Source organism: Equus asinus, chromosome 3 (genome assembly GCF_041296235.1).
Source record: "Equus asinus isolate D_3611 breed Donkey chromosome 3, EquAss-T2T_v2, whole genome shotgun sequence".
NCBI classification, from domain to species: Eukaryota; Metazoa; Chordata; class Mammalia; order Perissodactyla; family Equidae; genus Equus; species Equus asinus.
Window position 1 is genome coordinate 75,895,965 of NC_091792.1, and position 26,919 is coordinate 75,922,883.

The following is a 26,919-nucleotide window of genomic DNA, read 5'->3' on the forward strand; positions in this document are numbered from 1 at the left end:
CAGCTACTTTTTGTCTCTGAGGCAGCCCTCAGACTCTTTTAGTAGGTAGCATCTGAGACCCTTGGAGGACTATCTTCTGGGCTCTTCTCTAGGATATATCCAAGATTCCTCTTCATGTCCTGCCGTAGTTGAAACTTTGTTGAGATCGTCTCATGGAAGCTTCCTGGGAAACTCAATTCAGTCTCTGCTCGATCCTTGCTACTCTGGCCCTGAAGCTGATGGAGCTGTGAGTGAGCATGTCTGCCTTTTTGCTGAGATGTTTCTGTGCATTTACACAGAGACTCTAGATTCCTACTGGCATGGAGGCAGCAGTGTGAGAATAGCCTCCTTGGAATGTGGAGCTCCATTTTATCCTGGGGTTCACTGGTGATATGAAAATGGCCAGGAAGGACAGAGACTGGTACACAGGCATGGGAGGACTGGCTGACCAAAGGAGGGGTGAGAGCTTGAGGACAAGTGGCTTCTTGGGATTTTTGGAATGCAGGGACTAAACCCCACAGACTTTCTTGTTGCTTCTGCAACATGTGCCATTTCAGGTGTTGATTTTCAGTTGAGATATGAGAGTCTGACTCAATCTGGGATCTATGGAAAGACACTCCATGGTCCCTAATCTGGGATGGAGAAGAAGATGGTAGGATTGAGAGTGGGGATTGAAGGTGGGCATGGGGCTGGACCTGAGTGAAAGTTGGGGGCTGGGATTGGGGGTTGGTCTGAGAGAAGGGTTGCGGATGTACATCGGGGAGGGGAGGAGGGTGAGAATGGGGAAGTGGTGGAGATTCTTGATCCCACATCTTGACTGCAGAAGCATTACAGATTCCATTGAATAAGACAAAATGAGACCCTAGTGGGGCACTACTACTAGAAACCAGGAGAGTGGCCACCAGGGACTCACTGTGCAGAGAGGGAAGACCCCAAAAGAGCTGGGTATATTTCTGCTGCAAGTTTTCTCCCAAAGTCTTGACATACAGTAGCTGTTGACAAATGCTCAGCTGCTCTGGTTTGCCTGTGATGTCCCAGCCAGTTTAGGGGGCTGTGGTGTCTTGTACGTCAAGTGGCTGCAATGAATACCCTGAAGACATCCGTTGGTTTTCCGAGCACATTTGTTTGGAAAATAGTCCTTCCTCCTTTTCTTTCTTCTCTAATATCTGGAAATCCATTCTCTTTTTTATTTGTCTTGCCAAGAATGCCTGGCCGTTAAGGCCAAGGAAAGAATGGCTGCTGGCCTCCATGTGATTGGTAGCAGAGTCTCCCCAGAGACAGGTCTCTGGTAGACGGAGGGAAACTTGCTGTCGTTGAAAATCAGAGTGTGATAATGTGGGGAGGAACATGTTCTTGGCAGGAGCCTGACAACAAGAGAATTCTGAAATTGACAGACTTGAATGGTCAATGCCTCTGACTGTTGGGACATAAGTGGACAACCCACCAGGGCTATCTGGAGATGAGTTCTCTGGAACAGACTTCAATAAGATGGAAACCGATTTAGATTGAGTCACAGTTAAAGGGTGGTCTGTCGGTGGTGAGACAGACGGCCTTGGTGGTGTGTGATGACAAGCCAGTGAATCAGTGGGATTGATTATCTGGGACAAATTTGGTAAGGGGTTAATATCTTGGGAAAGGGTGCGGTCAAGAGAGAAGATCGTATTCAGAGACAGAGTGGCCTCTGGTTGGAGAATAGGACCCGTTGCCTGGGTGTCATGTGGTGGCAGAGGGGGAAGGGCAAGGGGTTGGGGTGGGGAACGGTCTGCTGGGAATTTGGACTCCAAGGGAGGAAAAGGCTCTGGTGGCATAGAGTGACCCGGTGGTGAGGGTGAAAGAAAGTCAGCTAAGGGTGTCATTGGGTTAGGTGAGAGGACGGAGGGGGGCGGTGGGGAAGGGTCAGGTGGAGGGGATGGTGTTAGGTCTCCTGGAGGGACTTCTGAGAAGGCAGAGGACAGAGTGAATGATGACTCAGTCCCAGAAGCTGTGGAAGCCAGAGAGGACACAGAGGCGGTATCATCTTCCAGGTCCTCCAGGAGCCGATTGATCTCAGCAGTTGTGCTATTACACACCTCACAGGAGGGGTCTGGGCATAATAGTTGACGAAAGCGGGTGGTATCGAGAGGCCGGCCTAGGGGCCTGCGGGAGACAGGAAGTAGAAAACTGTAGCCCGGACCAGAACAAGGAAAGGAGGACCTGCTGGCCTGTCAGGGGAGGGGCCACCTGAAGCCTGCTGCCCCTTCACAATGCCCCACGTCTATGACTTCACCATACACTCAGCAGCCCTCACCCCAAGGCCTTCATTCACATACCCACTCCTATGGCAAACCCCTCCCATGACTACTGCAGGCTGTACTGAATCCCTGGAATTGCAGAGAACATGTCAAAGAGGGATCAGGAAAGAAAAGACTAGTCACCTTTTCAGAATAGAAATTAGCCTCCTTTTCTCCTCTGTTTCCCTCTGGTAATTTCTCCAACCTGGGAAACCAGAAGAGTGAATTACATGTAATAAAGGCAGAAGCATAGGTGTTACACAGGAGTCCCTTTAGGGGAGACCCTTGGGATATTAACGGGCTGTTAACTCTGAAAGCCCCAAGAACCAGTAGATGTGGTCAAACGGTCAATGATAATATTAATAAGGTTCACATGTGTTTGTTGCTTCATTTATAAAGTACTGTCACATACATTATCCCATGGGATGTTCAAAACCACCATGTGAGGAACATAGGTCAATGGTTACCTCGAGGAGTCTGATCATCCAGGAAGTCAACGTAGTTTCTACAAGGTCAGGAGACAGAAGTTCTGACTCTTGACGTCTCCCACGGCCACCCACTGGGCAACACCCATTGTCCAGGCCCATCACTGCTTCATGCCCAGAGCTGGGCAGAGCAGGAATCTGAGAAATGTCTCGGGTTCTGACTACCTTCCCATGAGCCTTTCCTCTGAGGCCTCTATCTTCTGAGAGGGACTCTATCTAGCGACTGACATCCTCAGAGACCATGGACCTGGGACCTCATGGAGAGGACAGGAAGGGTCACCCTTGGAGAGCTCAGGTGGGATAGGTGGAACCTTACCACTTGATGTTCCACCTCTTCTTCTCCTCTTGGCTCTGCCTGACGCTGAGAACAAAAAGAAAAGAATGAGGAGCGAGGACTTAGTTGGCTTGCTCCTCTCTCTAGGAAACTCAGATATTCATCCAAGATTAATGTCACTCTCCATTTTTATTACTAGCACTTTGTGTTCTTTCCCTTTCTGAATTTCTAAAGGTGATAAGATACTTTCAATTTTTCCTTCTTTGAAAAACTCGAAGGAGGATTTTTGGCTAGAGTCCACACTTGATATTCTCAGTCAGAAGTCCTCTGCTCAAGGAAGGCATAGACTCTGAGACCCACAGTCACATCTGTGCTTCCTCAGATAGGACCCTGTATCCTGGGACAGAGCTCACACTCCAGTGTCTGCCCAGAGGCTCAGCCCTGCTCTCCTGATCTGCCCAATACAAAGGACAGTTTGGTCGAATGACGCCCGACATGGGAACGTGACTCATGATCCAGTGTTGGGAACAGTGTTCTCCTAATCAGATCCCAAACTCTCTAAATAACCTAATGCAGGGCCGTGAAATCAGTGATGGGATTTTATCCAGGAATCCTCCACCACACCCAGATGGTCTGTGAGTTTTAAATGGGAAACAGTCCCAGCTGAACCCCTAGTCCTGCCTGGCCTATTCCCCTAGAAGGATGATGTTCTATCCTCTATTCAGACTTGCCATCTTAGGAGTCTCTCTGGACCAACTCATTTAAAAATGTGGGACTAGAAATGGAAACAACAATAAAAAATCCCTGTTGGTGGCTTGCCCATGGATCCTTACCTTTTGGTAGATTTTGGTTTTCCAGAAGGTTGGTAAAGATGGAATCCCCACCAGGAAGCACAGGAACAGAAGAAGCAACCACAACCCACACACGATGGTGAGGTTGTGGTCACTATCTAAGAATGTTGAGCAGATGCTCAACAACAACTCAATATGGCTATTCAGAAATGAGAGAACATTCCATTGACTGAACTCCATTTTCTGAATCGCAAGGCTGCCTGAGGCAACTGAGCTCTGAGAGTGTCCACACTTGCCTATAATCCCAGGCCTGCATCACAGAGCACTGAAGAGTCACAAAGGGTTTCAGAGGGTGGGGGAGGGGACATGAAGAGGGTGTGCCCATGGCCCCTTCCCCCCACCAGCCCAGCTGATCTCTCCATCCATCCTGGGCCCTCCAGGTCCCTCTGCCCTACCCTGCCATCCTATTTTCCAACTCTGTCCGTTCATCATATCATACAATTACATTAATGGAATTTTCTGCCTGTTCCACCTGTACTCCAGATATTACCTGGGCTCCCTTGACTGTTTGGAGAGCTTGACTTTGGTTTCACCAATTCCACTGCCTCGAAAGTCTGAAATGCTCCCTGGAATTTTTGCTAGTACCCAGACATTTACACTCAGAATCATATATGTCCTCAAATCCATCTTTCCTTTAGAATGTTTTTGCCTTACATGAACCCTGATATAGAACTTAAAGTTCTTTACTCATTTGGTTTTGTGAATGTTGAATAACAAATTTTAGTTTTTTGCTTCAGTCAGCCTTTACCGTCTTCAGCCAGTGGGGCTGGCTCAAATAATTGAAATGAATAATTCATTATTCAACATTCACAAGACTAAAATCAGTACGGGCATACCTCACTTAATGAAAGGGACATGTTTTGAGAAATGCATCATTAGGCACTTTCACTGTTGTGTGAACATCACACAGTGTACTTACACAAACCTAAGTGGTAGAGCCTACTACACACCCAGGCTATGTGGTGCTACCCGTATGGGACCACTCTCATGTATGTGGTCCATTAGTGACCGAAACATCGTTAATATTGTTACATGGTGCGTGACTGTGGTGGATGACAATGACAAAATGGAGTACCATTTTCAAGGCTTCTAAAATGGAGCTGGGAGGCCATTAAGGAAGTGGGGCTTATGCTTGTACACCACATCCACCACCAGACGTTAACTGAACTTTTGAGCTTTACCTGACAGCAGAGGTCACATCTTGAAGTATTTCCTCATTCCAAGAAGGGGCAGTCTGCCTAGGACCAACTATGTTCTGGCAAGTCAGCTCACCCCATGCCAGAACCAGTCATTAACTGTTCACTGTAGACCTTTGTAAGCCTGTGTCCTTTCCTTTTATATACCCCTGCCTCCTTTGTCTTCCTAGGAGCACATTTGAGCTTCTACTCGAATCTACATCTCCTGAATTGCAATTCTTGAGACCCCAAATAAACTTTTTGGTTCTTTTGCAGTTTATGCCTCTTATTTGCTGACTTTACGTGGTGACAGAAGTGGGATCCCTAGCTACTGACCTTCAATTCTGGTGCCACTTCACAGACACAAGCAAGGTGCCTGCAAAGAATCTTTTGTGCTCTGTCGTCTCCTCCTGGTGGCTCTGGTTCCTGGTGGTAAGTCCTCCTGGGCCTGGACCACCCATTTTTGGTAGAGGTCCAGACTCTTTATGTAGGCGTCCTTTGATACTGGTTCTGGCCATCCTTCCATTGTCAGCTTTGTTAGAAACTTCTGTTTCTTTCACTCCTTTTCTGGGCCTTTGATCCTTTGGTAAGTTCATACAAATGAGAAGTCCATTTTCTAAGAGGACCACCGAAGAACAGCCCCACTCTGGGACTCCTGCTGGTTTTGTCTTTAAAGAATACAGACCTTCTACATGTAGATTTCTGTCCCACTGGGCTCAGATTACTCAGGGTGAGTAAGCTGGCCTAAATGGGGCTCCTTTGAAATACCTAAATTGGTTTATCTGTGCACTCAATTGGAAAAAGCCTATCAAACCAAACAAATAAAATGGGAAACTTTTTAAAATTGGTATCTTGAGGCCTCTAAATGAAACACTGAAAAGGACACTTCCTTGCAAGCCATAACAATGTCATAACTAAGAATTTCAAATGATTAAATGTAAATGCCATCGATAAAAGAATATTAACTCCTCCTGTATTTGTCAGGGTTCTCTGGAGAACCAAGGAGATTATCTATATATATATAATATATATTAATATTGATATATAATAGAATATATAATCCATTGTATCTATATTTAAATTCATTTATTTAGTTCTATAAATTACATATATACACATAAAATTTATATATAAAAGAAACTTTGGCCTCGCCCCTAACTGCCTAAAAGAATTTAAGACAGAAGGCCTGTTCCAGGAAGGAGCTGTCAACGTAGGGAACTCTAGATGTGGTAGAGAAGAAGGTACCTAGCCGGGCCCATTTTACACAAGTTCTCTCTCATTTGTTTAGAGATGGCCCAGCAAACATTTGGTTTCCTGTCTCCTTGTGAATCGGCTTCCTCCTCTTTGAAGTCCCAAACCATGACCCCCAACCCCGCGACTTTGTAAAATATCTAAACCCTAACCATAGACCTGGCAGACACGCTGTAGACTGAGCAGCAGCATGAAGACCAGGGTCAACCTGATGACATTGTGGGTGGGACTACTGGCTGTTTGTCCACATCCTTGTCCTGGGTGCCCAGGAAGGCAGTCACCCAGCAACTTGCAGTGAGGTGTGGCGTGTGACTATGTTTCAGCCAATGCAATGGGAGTGGAAGTGGTGTGTGCCATTTCCAGGTTGGAACTTTTGAAAGCAGGTGTGTCTTCTCCGTGTTCCTTCTTTCTCCTTGTGCAGATTGGTTGCAGACAATGATACAGGCATCAGGAATGGCAGAGCCAAGAGACGGGAATTCATGGGTGACTGACACACCCTGTGGAAGAGAACCACCTGCCCAACACGAAACCCACCTTGGCCTGTAAGGTAATCACACATAAATTTCTACTCTCTGGTTATTCTTTTTCGGGATCTGCTTGTTATTTTCTTAACTATTATGGAAATATTTCAAATATGCAGAAGAGTACATAGTATGACCTCTATCTCCGGCCCCAATACCCAGAAAGAACAGACGTTAAATTCTGCCCTATTTGCTTCCGATGTTGCATTCATTTGCTGGGGCTGCCATGACAAAATACCACACGTAGGGTGGCTTAAACAATAGAAATTTATTTTCTCACGGTTCTGGAGGCTGAAGTTCAAGATCAAGGCGTTGGCCGGTATAGTCTCTTCTGAGGCCTCTCTCCCCGGCCGAATCTCCCTGTGTCCTCAGACGGTCTTCCCTCTGTGTGTGTCTGAGTTCTAATCTTCTCTTCTTACGTGACTATCAGTCACATTGGATTGGAGCCTACCCATGTGACCTCACTTTACCTTAATTACCTCTTTAGAGGCCCTCTCTCCAAATACAGCCCTATTTTGAGGTCCTGGAGTTAGGACTTCAACATATGAATTTTCAGGGACATGATTCAGCCCACAACGATATCTCTGTTTTTAAGAAGCAAAATGTTGCCGTCACACCTAAAATTCACATTTCCATCCCGTTCTCCTCCCTCCCTCATCATAGGTATCAATATCCTAAAATTAATTACATTCTTTATGATTCCAAGAATATCCATGTGCATGGCTCCATTAACAAAAGATTACATTTTTATGCAGAGTCAAGACATACATGTGTATGTCTCCGTTAACAAATTCTTACATTGTTATGCACTTAAAAAATGTGCAGGAACAGCATCACACTGCACATGTCCTTCTTTGATTGGCTTTGGGCTATAAATGGGGAAGGAAAAACAGCAGCCGAGGGTAAGAGAATAAATAAACGGCTTATGCATAAAAACCCAAAAGGACAGATTTCCAAGAGCATCCAGGTTGGTGACCACGTGCAGGTTCTGGGAGAGTGGTTACCTGGAGAGGGCGTGGAAGCTCAGTGCCCTTTCCCCATGTCTTGCCCTATGCGTCTGTTCCATCGAGCTATTCCCGAGTCATATCCTTTTCTAATAAACAGGTAATCTAGTAAGTAAGAGGTTTCTCTGAGTTCTGTGAGCCACCCTAGCAAATTCGTCGAACCGGAGTAGAGAGTCTTGGGAACCTCCTACTGACAGCCAGTTGCTCAGAAGCATAGGCGACAACCTAGACTTGCTGTTGGCACCTGCAGTGGGGGCAGTCTTGTGGGGCTGAACCCTTAACCTGTGGGGTGTGATGCTGTCTCTGGGTACATAGTGTCAGAATCGAGTTGAGTTGTAGGACACCCAGCTGGTGTCCCAAGAATTGCTTGTTGGTGGGGGGGACTCCCCCGACCCACAACCCCACACACATTGGAATTGGTACCAGAACCTAGGAACAAACTGTGAAAGATAAGCATCTTAGCTTGGGTTCCCATAACAAAATGCCATAGCGTGGGTGACTTAAACAACAGAAATTTATTTTCTCACCATTCTGGGGGCTGGAAGCCTGAGAGCAGGATGCCAGCATGGTCAGGTTCTGGCGAGGGCTCTCTCCTCAGCTTGCATAAGGTCCCCTTCTCACTGAGTCCTCAGATGGTGGGGTGTGTGTATGCGTGTGAAGAAACAGAAAGAGAGATCTCTTCCACTTCTGATGAGGCCGCAGTCCTATCTGATTTAGGTTCCACCATTATGACTTCATTTTCACCATAATTACTTCCTAAAGACCTTGTGTCTGGACATGGTCACAAGGGGGGGTCAGGGCTTCCATATATGAATGGTGGGGAGAGAGAATTCAGTCCATAGCAATAAATAAAGAGCAAATAAATAGAAACAAAGGTTTGGCATTTCTCTTTCTCATTTCCTTTCTTCCTGACTTTACTGTCTTGCTCTTTGTCTAGCTTCTTGAACAAGTAGCTCATTGGTTTCTAATTTTTCTTTTTAGATACGTATGTTGAAGGTATCTTTCTTCTAAGTATTGTTTAATTCCATCCACCAGATTTTGTCATGTAGTGCTTTCAGCTATAAATATTTCCTGAGTTCCATATGAGATCCCTTTCAATGCAAGGTTCTATAAGTTCCCAGCCATTATTATTATTTTCTCATCTGTCGCTCCTTTTACAAGTATGAAATGTTCCTCCTTGTCACCATGTTGGTTTTGTCTGGAGCTTTACCTCCAGATTTCTATAGATATGCTTTTTTATTGACAGGTAAAGGACAAAATGAGGAAATATTTTTGCTATATATAAGCATGGTATTTGTCTACACTCCTGGGACAGTGTAGACTTCTAATCTGTCACTTATCCACCTTTGTGAAAAGGAATTCTAATATTGGCTCACTGAAGTCATTTTGGTCAACAGCACAGGAAATTGGTAATATGTATGTGTGGGGACCTGGAAATGGCCACCCCAAGATATGTCTCTTTGGCATCAGGATTATTTGAGGCTGATTGCTTTTGAGAAACTGGGACAGGGAAGGAGGAATGGAACTTGCCCTTTGTTAGGGCACATTTACATTTGTAAGGTAAATCTCTATCTGTAAAAGTTGCCTCCCTCTCTGTACCAGGAAGAAGAAAGGAGATGACCTTCTCTCTAAAAACTCTTAATCAATACCAAAGGCAAGGACTTAAATCTGCATTTTATTGTGCTAGTCTGGTAACCTCCTGTAACTGACTTTCCTCCCCCTCCCAACGTTGGCATTTCTTAAGGATTAAGCATCTTTCCTTAGGCTAGGAACTGATTGCTGAGCTCACCTGTGACCGCCCAGCTCCAGACAATCGACTTGAGTCCTGCTATGCCCACTGAGATAGCAGACCCACTACCTGCTGTGTCCATCAAGTGCCGACAGGGCAATCTTGTGACTATTGTGGGAGGGACATTTCAATCACATGTGAAACACCCCATTTGGCGGTATATAACCACTATGTGCACCCCACTTCTTTGGTGCCCTTTCTTCCTTCGGGAAGAAAGGCACCGGGCCACGGTTCCTCATAAAGCTTTGTCCAATTTTCTCTTGCTTTTCTGTCTCATGTGAATTTAATTCGTTCTCCAGCCAGACGAACCCACATTTGGGAAGAGGAAATGTCTTCCTCCCCTACATATGTTTTCATCAGTCAGATAGTCCATGTTGTGCTGTATTCACAACAAACTCCTAAGTCTCAGCTAAAAATAACCAAGGTTTATTTCTCGAACATGCTCCATGTCATCAGGAGCTGGCTCTGTATTATCCTTGCTCAGTCTGGAGGATTGAGTAGATGGCAGCTAAAAGATGCTCGATCCAACTTCTTGCACAACTGCCAGGCAGGAAAAACACACTCCTACTGTTTGCCAAAGGTTTGTCTGGAAGAGACAGCCTCATTTTTGCTCAAGTTTCATTTGCCAAAGGCTCACAAAGTCACATTTGACTTTAAGGGGCCAAGAAGATACATCCCTTCTGTGTGCCAGAGAAGAGCCGACAATATTTGGTGAACGGCAGTAATAATAACTATACACTGTGCTCTATTGTGTCTTCCAAAGCTTATTTTTGCTTTTTGTTTGTTGATTTTTTCAAAAATTCCCTTCAGTTATGTGAGTTACCGTAAATCCTTCTAGTCAATTTCTTTAATAAGAAAACTGAAGTTAGCCAGAGTTAGCTTCTTTTGCTTAAAAAAAAAAACAACGGTCTAACGCATTAGACTTTGCGTTATAAATGTTACTGAGCAGCTTAGGAAAATGAACTTCAGTTTACACCTTGGGCTGGTCTTCAAGAAAGGGTACACACCGATTTTTGAAGGATAAGGTTTTAATAGGAAAAGAAGCAGGGCATGGCATGAGCCAATATTTAGATCCGAATAATTATTGGTGACTGCAGCATGTCAGGCAGGGAGCCAGCTGTTTTTGCATATGCTCTCTAAGTCAATTTTAATTCTTTATAAGAACAATATGAGGTGACTCTTACTATTCATCACTTATATATGCAGAAACTGAGGGTCAGGGAGGTGAAATGACCTGTGCAAAAGTCACTTAACTAGCAAATGATGGCTTTGTTTCAAGTCCATCATCTGATCAGGCAGAGGTGAAAGAGAAGAATGCAATGTGTGTTTTTGGGTAGTGGGTACTGTTCGGTTTGGCAGGACTGTGGGATACATGAAAGGCGGAGGGGCCCTTGAGTGCTAAGGCAGAGAGTTGGAGTCTATCAGGTAGGCAGTGAGAGGAAGGTTTCCGCATCAGAGAGGGCACTGGTGGAGCCATGCCTCAGAAACATTGATCTGCTATTGTCCTCTATGATGAAGAGAAATGAGGCACGCTGGAGGCCTGGAGACCAGTTGGAGGAGCATTGTAAAAACTCACATAGGCCTGAATGGGCATGGGTGTTGGCAATGGAAAAAGAAAAAAGTATTCTATCGAGTCTCCAGACGCCAAGGAAATTGCTGAACGAAGTCTGAGTTCTCCCTATGTAGATAGCTCATACTTTTCATTATAGATTTCTCAAGAACTTGCTCCCAGGAAAAACCCTGGATGGAGAACAAAACAGGTAAGTGCCCAAGTGAGAAATCTACAAAGCTCCTCTCCCCCAAAATCACCTCTTCCCCATCTGGCATGTCTGGTTCTGGCATGTCTTGCAGGTGGTCAGTCATGTCCATCACCTGGTTTCGGTGTGTGCGACACCTGTATCTGGTGTATCCGGCAGGTGTTTCTCACAAGACTTGTAGGTGGTTCAGACGTGTCCAGAAGGTGGTTCTCGCGTGTCGGGCACCTGGTTACAGTGTGCCTGGCATGTGGTTCAGGATTCTCCATCTAGTGGTTCAGGCTGGTCTAACAGGTGGTTCAGGTGTGTCCAGCCGCTGTTTCAGCTGTTTCTGGAACCTGGTTCTGGCCTGTGCTGGACCTGTTTCTGGTGTATCCATCATATGGATCTGGCATGTCCAGCACAGTGTTTGGGCGTGTTCAGCAGGTGGCTTCAGCGTACTGGGCGCCTGGTTCCATCGTATCTGACCGTTGGTTCCGTGGTGTCTGGCAGGTAGTTCCTGTGTGTCTGGCATATGGTTCCAGTATGTTCTGAAGGTGGTTCCGGCGTGTCCGACTGGTGGCTACCATGTGTCCGGAACCTGATTCCTTTGTGTGTGGTTGGTGCGTTCAGTGTGTCCAGGTGTTGGTTCCGGCGTGTTTGACAGTTGGTTCCCGCATGCCTGGCGGGGGATTCCAGGCTGTCTGGCAGGTTGCTCTGGCCTTTTCTGGAAATTGGTTCTGGCGTATCCAGGACCTGGTTCCGGTTTATCCAGCAGGTGATTTTGGCATGTCCGGCAGGTTGTGCTGGCGTGTTAGGCTGGTGGTTCCGGCTTGTCTGGCAGGTGTTTGTGGCATGGCCAGCACCTGGTTCTGGCGTATTCGGGAGGTGGTTTCAGTGTATCTGGCACATGGTCTCGGCATATCCAACAGGTGGTTGCGAAGTGTGTGACAGGTGGTTCCTGTGTGTCTGGCATGTGGTTCTGGTACGTTCAGAAGATGGTTCCAGCATGTCCTTTGGGTGCTTCTGACATGTCTGCAAGGTGGTTCTGGCGTGTCAGTGTCATGGTTTCAGTGTGTCCGGTGGGTGGTTCCAGGTGGTTCTGGCGTGTCTGGTGGGTGCTTCTGGTGTGTATGGCGGGTCATTCAGGCATGTCTGTATGGTGGTTCCAGAGTGTGCGGCAGGTGCTTCTGGCATGTCTGTTGGCTTTTTCCGGCTTCTAAGGGGCCTGGTTCCAGTGTATCCGGCAGGTGATTTTGGCTTGTCCAGAAGGTGGTTCCAGCGAGTGAAGCAGGTGGTTCAGGCGTGTCCAGCAGGTGGTTCATGTCTGTCAGTGATGTGGTTCCGGTATTTCCAGCACATGGTTCTGGCACTCTGAGAGATGGTTCTTTCATGCCCGTCATGTGATTCTGGAGTGTCCATCGAGTGGTTCTTGTGTATCCGGCAGGTGATTTTGGCGTTTGAGTCAGATGGTTCTGGTGTGTCCTGCAGGTGCTTCTGGCACGTTTTGGACCTGATTCTCACATCTGCGATGGGTGGTTCCACCGTTTCCAGATGATGCTTCTGAAGTGTCCAACAGTTGGTTCCAGCATTTAAGGCAGGTGGGTCACACAAGTCCCGCCCGAATCATTCGGCTGAGGCACGAATGATTGTCCTTCCACATGCTTAGGAGGAGAGAGACAATAGGATTTTAACCAACCACTCTTTGGAAGTTAAGAAAAACTCGCTTTCCACAGTGCTCTTACAGCATACTGGCAACCTCTCATGCCGCCCTTGTGCATGGGTGGAGAGAGTGTTCACAAAGCAGCTATGGAAGAAAGGCCAAGTTTGCTCAGCAGAGTCCTACATTGCCCTAAAATTGCAAGGCACAAAACACTGCCTCCAACCCTCAAGGGGAGATGAGCAATAATCCATCTTGCTTCCAGCTCTTTAGGAAGCTGAGAAAGAACTCACTTGCCACACTGTTCTTATAGTGTACCTTGAACATCTCATACAAAGGCACCTGAAATGCTGTTTATTTGGAGCCCTTAACTCATTGCTTTAGAACTTCTGCTTTTGGGGCATTTCCATCTTGCCAACCCGGCTCAGACAAAATGCCTACATCTTCTCCTTAAGCAAGGAGGCTGAGGCCCGAATGATTGTGCATCCACATGCTTAGGAGGAGAGAGACAATAGGCTTTTAACCAACCGCTTTTGTGCACTGGAGGAGAGAGTGTCAGAAAGCACCTATGGAAGAAAGGCCCCTTTGCTCTCAGCCGTGCCCTACATTGCTCTAGAGGTGGAAGGCACAAAGCACTGCCTCCATCCCTCAAGGGGAGACAAGACACAAACCATCTTGCTTCCAGCTCTTTAGGAAGCTGAGAAAGAAGTCGCTTTCCACAGTGCTCTTATAGCACATTGGGAACCTCTCATACACAGGCAGCTGAACGCCATTTCCTCCCAGCCCTTAACTCGCTGCTTTAGAACTTCTGCTTCTGCCACATTTCCCTCTTGCCAACCCGGCTCAGGGGTAATGGCTACATCTTCCCCTTAAGCAAGGGGGCCAAGGCCCGAATGATTGTGATTCCACAAGCTTAGGAGGATAGAGACAAGAGGCTTTTAACCAACTGTCCTTGTGCATTCGTGGAGAGAGTGTCAGAAAGCCCCTATGTCAGAAAGGCCCATTTGCTCTCAACCATGCCCTATATTGCTCGAGAGGTGGATGGCACAAAGCACTGCCTCCATCCCTCAAGCGGAGACAAGCCACAAACTGTCTTGCTTCCAGCTCTTTAGGAAGCTGAGAAAGAACTCACCTGCTGGATATGCTTGAACCAGGCACCTTAGAGGCTGGAAAAACCCGACAGGCATGCCGAAAGCACCCGCCGAACACTCTGGAACCACCACACAGACATCCCATAATGACCCAGCAGACTCACCGGAAGCACCCACCGGACACACCAGATCCACCTGGAACCACCCACTGGACACACTGGAAACATGAGTCTGACACACCAGAACCAACTTCCAGACATGCTGGAAGCACCTAACGGACAGGCCGGAACCATCTTCTGAACCTACCAGAACCACATGCCACACACTTCGGAACCACCTGTTGGATATCCCAGAACCAAGTACCAGATACACTGAAACCACCTCCCAAATATGCCAGAACCAGGTGCCAGACACGCCACAAACACCTGCCACACAAGCTGGAACCACCATCCTAACACGCCAGAACAACCGGCTGGATACGCCAAAATCACCTGCCAGATACACCGGAACCAGGTCCTGGATACGCCAGTACCAATTTCTGGAAAAGGCTGGAAAATCTGCCAGACACGCCAGAATCACCCACCGGACATGTGGGAACTAATTGCAAGACAGGCCGGAACCAAAGCCAGGACACTCTGAAAGCATCAACCGGACAGGATGGAATCAGGTCCCAGACACACTGTTGCAACCTGCTGAACATGCCGGAACCACCTTTCGAATGTACCAGAACCATATGCCAGACACACAGGAACCACCTGCCAGACACCATGGAACCAACTGTGAGATACACCGGAACCAGGCTCCCAGTATGCTGAAGCCACCTACCGAATATGCCAGAACCATGTGCCAGACACGCTGGAACCATGTGACGGATACACCAGAAACAGGTCCAGCACAGGCCAGAACCAGGTGCCGGACACACCTGAAACAGCTGCTGGACACACCTGAAACACCTGCTAGACCAGCTTGAAACACTTGACAGACAGTCTGGAACCACATGCTGGGCACACCAGAAGCAGGTGCCCGACATGCCAGAACCACCTGCTGGACACGCCTGAAGCACCTGCCAGTCTTGTGAGAACCACCTGCCAAGAACTCCAGAAACAGGTGTTGTACACGCCAAAACCAGGTGCTGGACATGAATGAACCACCTTAAAGAAATGCCAGAACCAAGTCCCAGACACGAGTGAGTCACCTGCAAGACATGCCAGAACCAGGTGCCTGACATGCTGGAACCACCTGCCGCTCACGTCGAAATCACCTGCCGGATACGCCAGAACCATGTGCTGCACAGGCGGGAATCACGTACCAGACATGCCGGGACCACCTGTTGGATATGCCAGAACCAGGTGCCTGATTCACTGAAACTACCTGCCGGGCACACAAGAACCAGGTGTCAGACAGGCCTCGACAACCGACAGGGCACGTTGAAATCACCTGCATGATACCCCGTAACCATGTGCCAGAGAGAATGGGACCACCTGCCGGACACACCGGAGCCACCTTTCAGATATGCCAGAACCACATGTTGGACACGCCGGAACCATCTCCCGGACAGACCTGAACCACCTGCTGGACACGCCAAAATCACCTGCCTGATACACTGGAACCAGGCACCTTGGATGCTGGAAAAACCTGGTAGACATGCCGTAACCACCCGCCACACACTCTGGAACCACCACACAGACATGCCAGAACGACCCGCCAGACACACTGGAAGCACCCACCAGACAAGCCAGAACCACCTGGAACCAAATGACGGACATGCTGGGACCATGACTCTGACACGCCAGAACCAACTCCCGCACATGCCTGAAGCACCCAACGGTCACGCCTGAGCCATCTTCCGAACGTACTAGAACCACATGCTAGACACTTCGGAACCACCTGCCAGACACTTCGGAACCACCTGTTGGATGTGCCGCACCCAGGTACCAGGTACTCTGAAACCACCTGCCATATACGCCAGAATCAGGTGCCAGACATGCCACAAACACCTGCCACGGAGGCCGGAACCATCAGCGTAACACATTGGAACAACCTGCTGGACACGCCAAAATCTCCTGCCGGATACACCAGAACCAGGTCCTGGGTACACCAGAAGCAATTTCTGGAAAAGGCGGGAACAACCTGCCGGACACACCGGAATCACCCCTGGACATGCGGGAACCAACGGCCAGACATGCTGGAACCAACACCTGGACACTCTGAAAGTACCAACCGCACACGATGGAATCAGGTCCTGGACACATGGTAGCCGCCAGACGGACATGCTGGAACCACATTCAGAGCGTACCGGAACCACATGCCAGACACGCAGGAACCACCTGCCAGAAACCATGGAACCCACTGTCAGATACGCCGGAACCAGGCACCCAGTACACTGAAGCCACCTGCCGAATATGCCAGAACCATGTGCCAGCCACGCTGGAACCATGTGATGGATACACCAGAAACAGGTACAGCAGAGGCCAGAACCAGGTGCCTGAAATGCCAGAACCACCTGCTTGACACAGCTGAACCACCTGTCAGTCTTGTGAGAACCACTTGCCGGATACACCAGACACAGGTGTCGCACATGCCAAAAACAGGTGCCAGACACATCTGAACCACCTGCCAGTCTTGTGAGTACCACCTGCCAGATACACCAGACACAGGTGTCGCACATGCCAAAACCAGGTGCCGACATGACGGAACCACCTGCAAAACATGCCAGAACCAGGTGCTGGACATGCTGGAACCACCTGCTGGACACGTCGAAATCCCCTGCCGGATACGCCGGAACCACATGTCACATGTGCTGGAATCGCCTACCAGACATGCCGGGACCACCTGTTGGATACGCCGGAACCAGGTGCCTGATTCACTGAAACTACCTGCCGGACACGCCAGAATCAGGTGTTGGACACGCATGGAAAACACACAGGATATGTCGAAATCACCTGCATGATATCCCATAACAATGTGCCAGAAAATAAAGTACCTAGGATGTGTGAAATCCTATTGAGGCATATTCATATAATGCATTTATTATCATCTTTCTCACTTTTTCTGTTTTATTGTTATAATTTTTTTTTTTTGAGGAAGATTAGCCCTGACTAACATCTACCACCAATCCTCCTCTTTTTGCTGAGGAAGACTGGCCCTGTGCTAACATCCATGCCCATCTTCCTCTACATTATATGTGGGACTCCTGCCACAAAATGGCTTGATGAATGGTGCATAGGTCTGCACCCAGGATCTGAACCGGCAAACTCCAGGCCACTGAAGGAGAACACGCAAACCTAACCACTGTGCCACCAGGCCGGCCCCAAGTTTTCTGTTTTTTTAAAGCAATTTCAATTCTTGCATTTGTTTCACCAGCAGTGGTATCATCATCTTGGACAGTTTCCTCCAGAGTCACAGTATCTAAAATTTGGAGCATTTCTGTTGCTTGTTTGGATAAGTGATGTCAGAATGTCTAGTAAATCTTCCCTAGGAGAACTGTCTAAAAGACGTCTCAATTTAGCAACTGCAGGGACATGTATATTCAACATTTCAATCAATAGTAGTTCATTTTTGTAGAACTCTTCTGATAATTCTCCCAGCTTCTCTTTAGTTTTACAGGTGTTGAAAAATCCCTCAAGTCAGTCCAACAGTTCCACTTTAACAGCAGGATATGACTTCTCTTTTAAATCTGTACCATCTGCAAACAGCACAGGCGTGTGGTCAACAAAAGTGAGTGGGAATTGGGCTGGGTACTGCCCACAATCTGAACCATCAGTGCCGCGGCCCCAATCCTGTGCAGTGGTGGCAGATCCTGAGTATTGCTGGCGATGTAGGTCATGCTGGGGATGAGACTTAGGATGGTGCTCTGCAGCCCTCGAGCAGGCAGCTCCACACCAGCTGCCAGTTGCAAGTCCAGTCCACACTGGGTGCACATGGGGGAGCTTGGAAGCAGGCAGCCATCTGGGTGAGCAGCAGCAGGAAGTGGCTGAAGGAAAATTATGGGAAGATGAAGGGAGAAAATGTATAATAAATAAAGCTTGCCTTGTTATGCAGATAAATCTCTCAGTTAAAAAAATTCTCTAGGGGTTGGCCTGATGGTTCACTGGTTAAGTGCGCACGTTCCGCTTCGGTGGCCTGGGGTTTGCCGGTTCTGATCCCGGGTGCAGACATGGCACTACTTGGCATGCCAGGCTGTGGCAGGTGTCCCACACATAAAGCAGAGGAAGATGGGCGTGGATGCTAGCTCAGGGCCAGTCTTCCTCAGCAAAAAGAGGAGGATTGGCAGCAGTTAGCTCAGGGCTAATCTTCCTAAAAAAAAAAAAAAATTCTGTAGGGGCTGGCCTGGTGGCACACGGGTTAAATTCACACATTCTGCTTTGATGGCCTGGGGTTCACCAGTTCAGATCCCAGGTGCGGACCTACACAACACTTATTGAGCCATGCTGTGGCAGGCATCCCACGTATAAAGTAGAGGAGGATGAGCATGGATGTTAGCTCAGGGCCTATCTTTTTAAGCAAAAAGAGGAGGGTTGGTGGGGAATGTTAGCTCAGGGCTAATCTTCCTCAAAAAAAAATTCTCTAAGAGTCATTCTCTTTCTGGTGCAGATGCTTTTACTAATGGAAATTTCCTTTAGAAACATAAATTTCCTTTCCAAAGAGGAAGTCTATCCTTCATTTAAAGCAGTCAAGGTGGAGATCAAGAGTTTTTCTTGCATCTGCTGGCTCTCAATTGCTTTTGGCTCCAAATAATTTGTATGTCAAAGTACCATACTTTGGGCATCTTCAGCATTCCTTCAAGAAGAAACAACTTGTTCTTGGAAGTCTCTGTCTCCTCCCCAACCCAGATGCACTCAAGCTGTTAGGGGCCAACAGCAAACAGGGTTCTGCCTCAAGAAGCTTTGGGGAAGCCTCTTCACCCTCAAAGGCCTGAGACACACGAGAGGGATAGATCACTGCAGGTTCTTCAGCCATTGAAAATAATATAAACAGTTCCATTCTCATAAATTTAACAACTTGAAAACAAGGAACAACTTACCAAAAATTTCAAACTAACAAAACTCAACCAAGATGATAGTATTTTCCTCAATCGGGCGCTGCTAGCCAAGCTTTTTGCCACAAAACTCAAGACTTGGATTCATGCGACACACCTGAAGAAAGCACAAACTCTGGGGGGAACTGCACATCATTTGGTGACTTAAAAATAAAGATTTCTCCAAATGGAAGCAGACAGTATCTGATGCGAAGGTTTCCAAGGTGTCTGGACCAGGTCTGTTGGAAATTTGTCTGCCAAACCTTTGAGGATGACATGACACTTCAGATCATCTCCAATGCCTATGATCTTGATAACATGCAAACTTCAGGTAAAAAGTGCCAGAGAGTTCTCCCTCCTCTCACTCCGTGTTCCTCAAATGTGGCCACAATAGGTTTCCAATCTGTGTGTTTTTCCTCCAACCTGGGACATGACTCCCAGAGAAGCTCCTTCCTGGCCTCGAGGGACGAGAGGCTACTGAAAGTGGAAAAATCTGACTGCAGATCAACAGTGCTTTCAGAGAAAGATGGCAATCAAAATGGGGACATGTGAAAGTTAATAAACGGAAACGTAGTTGAAATAGTGTTGGAAGGCTAATAGAGGGAGTTCTCATGCCCTATGTCAAAGGCGCAGTGCAACAGGAAGAATAAAGACTTTCTCTTCCTGACCAGTCAGAAACTAACCCAAGGAGAGACTGTCACAACTCTGCCGATGAAAAGCCACTGCCCTCAAGACTGTGTCCAATAGCCCCCACAGTTTTCCCCACTCTGAGATAAAAGAGCTTCTCCTCTCTTCCTTGCTGGGTGCTCCTGCATGGCTTGCCATGGTTGCACACTCCAAATGGCTATTCTTTGCTAATCCCAGATAAACCAATTTTTGCCAGAGAAATAACTGGCTGTCTATTTGTTTAAGGGCAAGACTTGTTAATAGGCAAGAGATGTAGAGAAAACATTTGATACAATCCAACTCCTGTTTGTCATAAAATTTTCTAGCAAGTTTGAAATAGATGGAAACTACTTTCACTTGTTGAAGGTCGTCTACAGAAAATGCACAGTTGACTTCATGCTTAACAGGGAAAGACTAAATGATTCTCCCCACAATAAGGAACACGGAAAGGAATACCACTTTCACTACTCTTATTCAACAAAATACTGAAGCTTCTGGCAATAACAGAAGTAAAGGAAATAAAAGCCATAGAGTTTAGAAAGGAAAAAATGTAACCATTCCTAGTTTCATTGTTGTCTGTGTAAAAAAACTCTGGGAATCTACAAAAAAAAAAAAAAATCAGAACTAATACATGAGTACAAAAAGTTCACCAAGTACAAAGTACAAGATCAACACACAAAAGACAATTTTATTTCTACAACTAATGATGAACCTGCAGATGATAAACTTGAAAATGCTGTATTATTTAGAACCACTCCGAAGAACATGAAATATTCAGGCATAAATTCAAGAACATGTGTACAGGATCTGATGCTGAAAATTATAAAATACCGATTACAGTGATTAAAGAAGATGCAAATAAATTGAGAGCCTTACTATTGTCAAAGACAAATGCAGCAGAAATTAGTTAAAGTGGTGAAAGCAGATTTTATTCAGTAACAGCTGACAGAAGCTGAGCTGCGCTCAGATTTGTACGGAGGTGAATCTAGAATTTTAAAGACGGAATGAAGGAGCAGGGTTCAGGGGCTCAGTAGAGTCAATGAAGTAAAAAAGTACAAAGGTTGGTCAGTGTAACTGTGATTAGACCCACTGTGTTCGTTACTTTGCAGTTATCAAAGTTAGGATTCTATCCTCACTCAGAAGTTGAGAGAAAGAGGCTCTATCTGTCTTAATGATCGTATTTCAAAGGAGTGGCTCTTAGGTCCTTTAGAGAATTGTGAGAGATACATATCTACAGTTGTAAGCCCTCTTTAGTAAATACTCTAAGAAGGGGGATCAGAGGCCTATAATTGGGTGTTGACTAAAATAAATAGCAAATTTTTCTGTCAGCTTTGAGCTCTCAGGAAGGCATTTTAATGGTGGGCTGGAGTCATTCCGGTTACACAGACTTATGCAGCTAGAAGCCACGCCAGAGTTTGGTTGAGTCTCCTCCTGGTGTGGGGGTTTGGAAGGAGTTGTTATGTGCTGAGAATTCTGCAGTCCTCACCATGTTACTGGATAGAATAATGAGGACAGGTCTCAATTATCCCCAAATTGATCTATAGGTCTAATATTATTCTAATAAAAATTCCACCACAGTTTGTAGACAGAGACACCTTTTTCTAAAATTTATATAGAAAGGCACATAGCTGAGAGTAGCTAAAACATTCATGACAGGAAGAATAATGCGGCAGTAAACACTTTAACAATATTTAGTATTGCCTTGTACATACTGTAATCACAGCATCATCATTTTCATTGTAGGACAGCTACATAAATCAATGGAACAGAGTAGAGAATCCAGAAATGGACCACAGAGTTATACCCTAGTGATCTCTGACACCAAGAGTGAACCTTAATGTAAATTATGGACTTTGAGTGATAATGATGTGCCTATGTATGTTCATCAATTGTGAAAAGTATACTACTCTGATGAGGGGTATTGACAACAGAAAGGTTATGCATATGTGGGGGCAGGGACTATATGAGAACACTGTGTATTTCATTAAATTTTGCTGTAAACGTAAAACTGCTCTAAAAAATAACATCCATTGATTTTTTAATAGGCAATGCAAGAATACCTTGTAGTGATTAAACTGGTCATTATTTTAGCTGTGATGGATACAGAAACTTGCACATCTGATAAAATTGTACAGAACTAAATACACAGGAACAAATTAGTACAAGTGAAACTGGAGAAATCTGAATAAGATAGTGGATTGCATCAATGCCAACAAGCTGGCTGTGGTATCGTCCTATAGTTTTGCAGAATGTTATCATTGTAAGGAACTCGGTAAAGTGTACACTGGAACTTTTGGAGTTATTCCTTACAGCAGTGTAGAATCTACAATGATCACACTATAAATTTCAATTAAAAATAGTTGGCAAATGGAAAGTCAGTCTATGTTTTAAGTTAGGAAGTTTCATTAAATGGTCAGTCCCATTACTTTATAAATTGAATACAATGCCAATAAAAATTTTAACGAGCTTTTCTGTTGAGTTAGATAAATGATCCTACATGGAAAAAATAAACGCATAAGCTAAGCTAGGAAAATATGGACCAGGAAGAACTCTGAGGGAGGAGCTGGTCTATCACACGTTAAAAATATTGCAGAGACTGTAATGCGACAGGAGAGGATTGTCGCATGCACAAGAAGAGGACAGAAGGGAAAGGGAGGGGAGAGGGTGGCAGAGGTCAGGGGAGTGGGGGAGGGGTGGCCTGATTGGAATTTGTTGACACGGGGAAGCTGGAGCTCACTAAGTAGAAGGCAGGCATCCTATGTGATGGTTTAGGGAGCACATGTGGCTTTCTCTGGCGGTCCTGTGTTGAAAGCAGAACGAGAGTTTTGGAAACTGGCAGTTACTGACCAAGTGCTGACTGTTCTGTGCTGAATGCTGCAGGGGCTGTGATTTGGCTTCTTGGGATGTTTGCTTCCCACGTTGGGGGGTCAGAGTTATACTGTCATATATGATCTGTCCTTTGTCCATTTGTATATTCAGTCTCAAAAAAACAGTTGGTGCACAAATTCATCAGTTAGCTCGTCATTAAAAAATAGTCTCTTGGAAAGTTAAACCTTCGAAAGTTAAAAAGATGAAAATGGTAAAAAGATGAAAGATGCCAAATAAGTTTTATAGATAAATATGAAGAAATTGAATAAGAATCTCAAAATAAAATGTCCAGCAGTTAAGTATATTTACTTGAGAATATATCATGCAAACTATGTTTCAGTAGAGTGTCATTTTTATTATCAGCATAGGAGAAAAGATGAGTTATGGAAGGGATTCTGCTCATGCTCAGTTATTTCCTTTACTTAACATTAAATCTTGAATAAAGTATAATGTCAAGCTGACTCATTTACTCCTTCATTTTAAAAGCTGAAGACTATTTCCTTGGTTTTTAAATAATGAGGTGTAAAGGAGGGGGTGAGGTGTTGAAAATAACTTCCACTGAGATTGACAGTAGCAATTGCTCTTGATTTTTTTGAGAGTCGTGGGGTCACCCATCAAAGCAGGAATGCTATTTATGTTCAGAAATTAAGAATCTGAATTTTATTAGAAATTTTGACTTTTATGCACCCTCAAAAAGTAAACTTAGGAATTTATTTGAATTTTTAGCTCTGTTGAGGTATGAGTAATAGACAAAAAATGCACACGTTTTCTATATGTGTATTGATTAGTTTGGACATATGCATACACCCGTCATATCATCCCCACAACCAAGTGCTGAACACATCCATGACCTCCAAAACTTTCCTTGTGATTTTTGTGTGTTTTTTTAAGCTTAGGAATTTCATGGATTTTAACCTAATGCTCAGATAAAAGAGGGAGAAGATGAGGTGTACGTTGTTTCATTGTGGTACCTTAAGACATAGACTTTCAACATACACATGACTTCTGAAAAGCAACATTTATTACTCTCACAATGAAATATTTTCTCCTATTTCCTTCAAATATATGGCCTTCTTATTCTACCCCCCACCCACTTCCTTTTTGAGTAGGGACTCAGGAGAAATTTCCAATGGTACTAACAAACAGGGTCCAAGGGGTGGCTGCCCCTCAGCCCTGCAGGCTTTTCCCTTGTGAGAAGCGACCACTTTGCACATGTGTGAGCCAGTGTGGAACAGGACAGAGTATGTCTGCAGACTGGTTCAGCCTGCTGAGCCCCTTTGCTGCTTCTAACCTATGGCCACGAAAAAGGCTAAATGGAGGGAAATTAAACTTTGATGTGTTGATGATTGAAAAGGAAAGTGCCTTGCTCTCTAAGGGATAAAGTCATTTGGAGGAAAATCAAATAACTATCATAGTTATTTTTTCCTATCTTATTTTTCCGCTGAAGCCACTAGATATTTCAATCTTTCTGACTTCCTAACAGAATCCAGTAGTACTTTCCTTTTCTAAGGCCAATGAACTGTTATGTAAGGGGCTTCTCTTGCTTTTTCCAAACCCTCCTGGGATTCTGTTTATCTACTGTTCGTTTTTCACCCCCTGCTTTTCAGATTGCTTTGTTCACTGTCCTTGTCAAATAAATGTGGCTCATTAAAATAAGCAGCATTAATATGTATCTCTTTCACTGCATTTTATCTAATAAATATGCTGAAGATTTTCTGTATTCTGCATGTGAATCCTTTGTTGAATATTGGAACTGGGACAATCTCTTCGCATCCTGTGACTTGCAAATTCCCTCTTGTAATGTGTCTTATGATGAACCGAAAGCCTAAATTTTAGTGAATCCCAGTTTACCGATATTTCTTGTATGGAGAGTGTGTGTGTGTCTTCTTTGAGAAGTTTTTTCTACCCTGTGGTCCCGAGTATGTTTTCTTATGTTGTCTTCTAGAAGTTTCATTATTTTACCTTTCCCCTTTAGGTCAAAGTGTCCAGGAATTGAGTTTTGTGTGTTGTGAGGGTAGGGCTCAAGGTTTCCTTTACATCCATATGCCCGTCTCTACGAGTAATAACAGGCAGCATTGGGACAGGTGGACACAAGCCTGGGAGTTAGGGGTCCTGTATTCTCAGCCTTACCCTCCCTTTAAAGCACCCTCTGAACGTGGGCAGGTGACTTTCCCAGTTCTCCCTCCTCTCAGACTCCTTCCTTCCTCTCTTCCTCCTATCCTTCATTCCTCCCTCCCTCGCTCCCTCCATTCTTTCCTTCCTTCCTTCCATCTATCCACCCGAGCATCTGTCCAGGTATCAATCTGTCCAACTGTCCTCCTGCCTGTTCGCCGGTTTGTCCTTCTTCTCTCCTTCCATCCTCTTTCCTCCCATGTCTCAACTTCTCTTCCTTGTCTTTGTTCTTCCTGCTTTCCCTGTGACCCTCCATTTGTCCGCTCTTCCTCTGTCCATCCAGGTATCCCCTCTATCTGTGCCTCTACCTGTCTCTTTGTTGCGTCTCTCTCTTCTTCAAGCACACTGTCTCTCTTGGGTTCATCTCACTCACAGGCTCGAACATCCCGCTACTCACACAATCCCTCCTTCTGTCACTCACATTTATGGCTCACCTGTGAATGGTTGTCCTGGGACAGCCACTGTTGGAGTGCAGATGAGCCTGTGGGGCTTCACCCACTGTGTGGGGTCTCTGTGTCTCCCAGACGACAGCCCTTTCCACAGCTCCTGAGCCGGGCAGCATGTTCCTGCCTACTTCCTCATTGCTTGAGCAACCAGAAGCCACCACAGGCCTAGGGGGCCCCTCTTCCTTCCCCAGAGGAGCTCTCCAGCCCCACACCTCAACTGACCAATTCTTACTGGGCAGCTGGGAAGCCGAGGTGTGCAATTCTGCTTTGAGGGCAAGCATGCTGATCACAAGGATTATAGCAATATTTCAATCTGATGCAGCCCTCAGAGAGCCCCTGGTCTTGTGAAAGTCACAGAAAATTCTAATACAAGGTGGGATGTTTTGAGGAGAAGCACCTGGCATCCTTTGGGTTGGAAGAGCTCTCTGGAGGGAGTTTTGCCCAATTGGGGTCTTTAAGAAGGAGTAGGAGTTATATAGGGAAATAAGGTGTGGAGCGTGTTCCTGGCAGAGGAAATTGCATGAGCAATGGCCCTGTAGGCAAAAACAGCATAGTGTATGGGAGAAGTGACAGGAATTTTGTTTGCCTGAAGCACAAAGCCTAACTCAGAGTGAATGCATCAATGAGGCTGAAGAGTCAGCAGGAGCCAGATGTGCAAGGGCTTTGAGTGCCAGGTCAAGAAGTTTGAACTTAACCCTGAAGGCCTTAGGGAGCCACGGGTGATGCTAGAGCAGGAGTGTTCTAGTGAGATCTTCATTTCAGAAAAATGCTTCTAATGTTCAAGGCAGAGAACATCCTTTAGACAATGCATCCAGTGAGCATGTTAGGGTGTTGGTTCCGGTGAGAAAAGATAAGACCTACCTGGGACGTGAATGAACAGAAGGAATGCATTGAGGAGCAATCTGTAGGTGCAGTTGGTGTTACCGGCAGGGGAGGGAGGAGGAGCTGAGAGATATGCTGGCTTCAACTTGGATGAGCGCAGCATTGGGTGGTGGTTCCACTGGGAGCAAAGGCAACAGATGATACTGAGTTCAGGCTTCTGATCTGGTCTCAGCCCAGCTCTCAGTGATGGCCATCTCTCTCCCTCTCTTCTTGCAGCCAAGGGGCACGACCTGAAGGCCCTCACACTCAACTCCACCCTCTCCAACATCCAGTATTTGACAGACATGAGCAAGAGCTCAGCCACATTGAACTCCACTGAGAGAGTCCTGCAGCACCTGATGAGACCCTGGTGCCAGCAGCTCCCGGCAGGATGAGTCCCAGCCAGCCGCACCCCACCTGCTGTCTCTCCTGCTCGTCCTTCTCCTGCCTCCTCCCCTGCTTGGATCCTTGTTCAAGAAGAGCAGCCTGGGCCCCTTGTCTTGGGCTGTAGACTGATCTCCCTCAGGGAAGTCCCTTTTCTGAGCATTTGAGAGTCATGAACACTTTCGGTGACCACCCCAGTTTTCACTCTTCCCACTGACTGCCAATTTGCTCCTCCCTCCCTCTGGCCCCCATTATCAGAGGATTTGGGACATCTCTCTAGAGTCCCCACATTCCTCTCTCCCCGGGCCTGCGGAGGAAGGGGCAGCCTCCAGCATGGAAGCTGTCTGCACCTACCACCCTGACCCCATGGCTCATGATGGAGAGTGTGACAGAGACCCCATGTGACAGAGAGCAGCATTCCT

General features: G+C 46.2%; 1 protein-coding gene across 1 annotated transcript in view; it reads left to right on the forward strand.

The window, feature by feature from the left end:
- LOC123276646 (ATP-binding cassette sub-family D member 2-like) overlaps positions 1-26,501 on the forward strand; it is a 182,108-nt gene extending 155,607 nt beyond the window's left edge. The window contains 3 exon segments of the mRNA XM_070506463.1: positions 5,311-5,466; positions 6,707-6,832; positions 26,351-26,501. The gene's annotated coding sequence lies outside the window, so the exon portion shown is untranslated.
- The last annotated feature ends 418 nt before the right edge of the window (positions 26,502-26,919 follow it).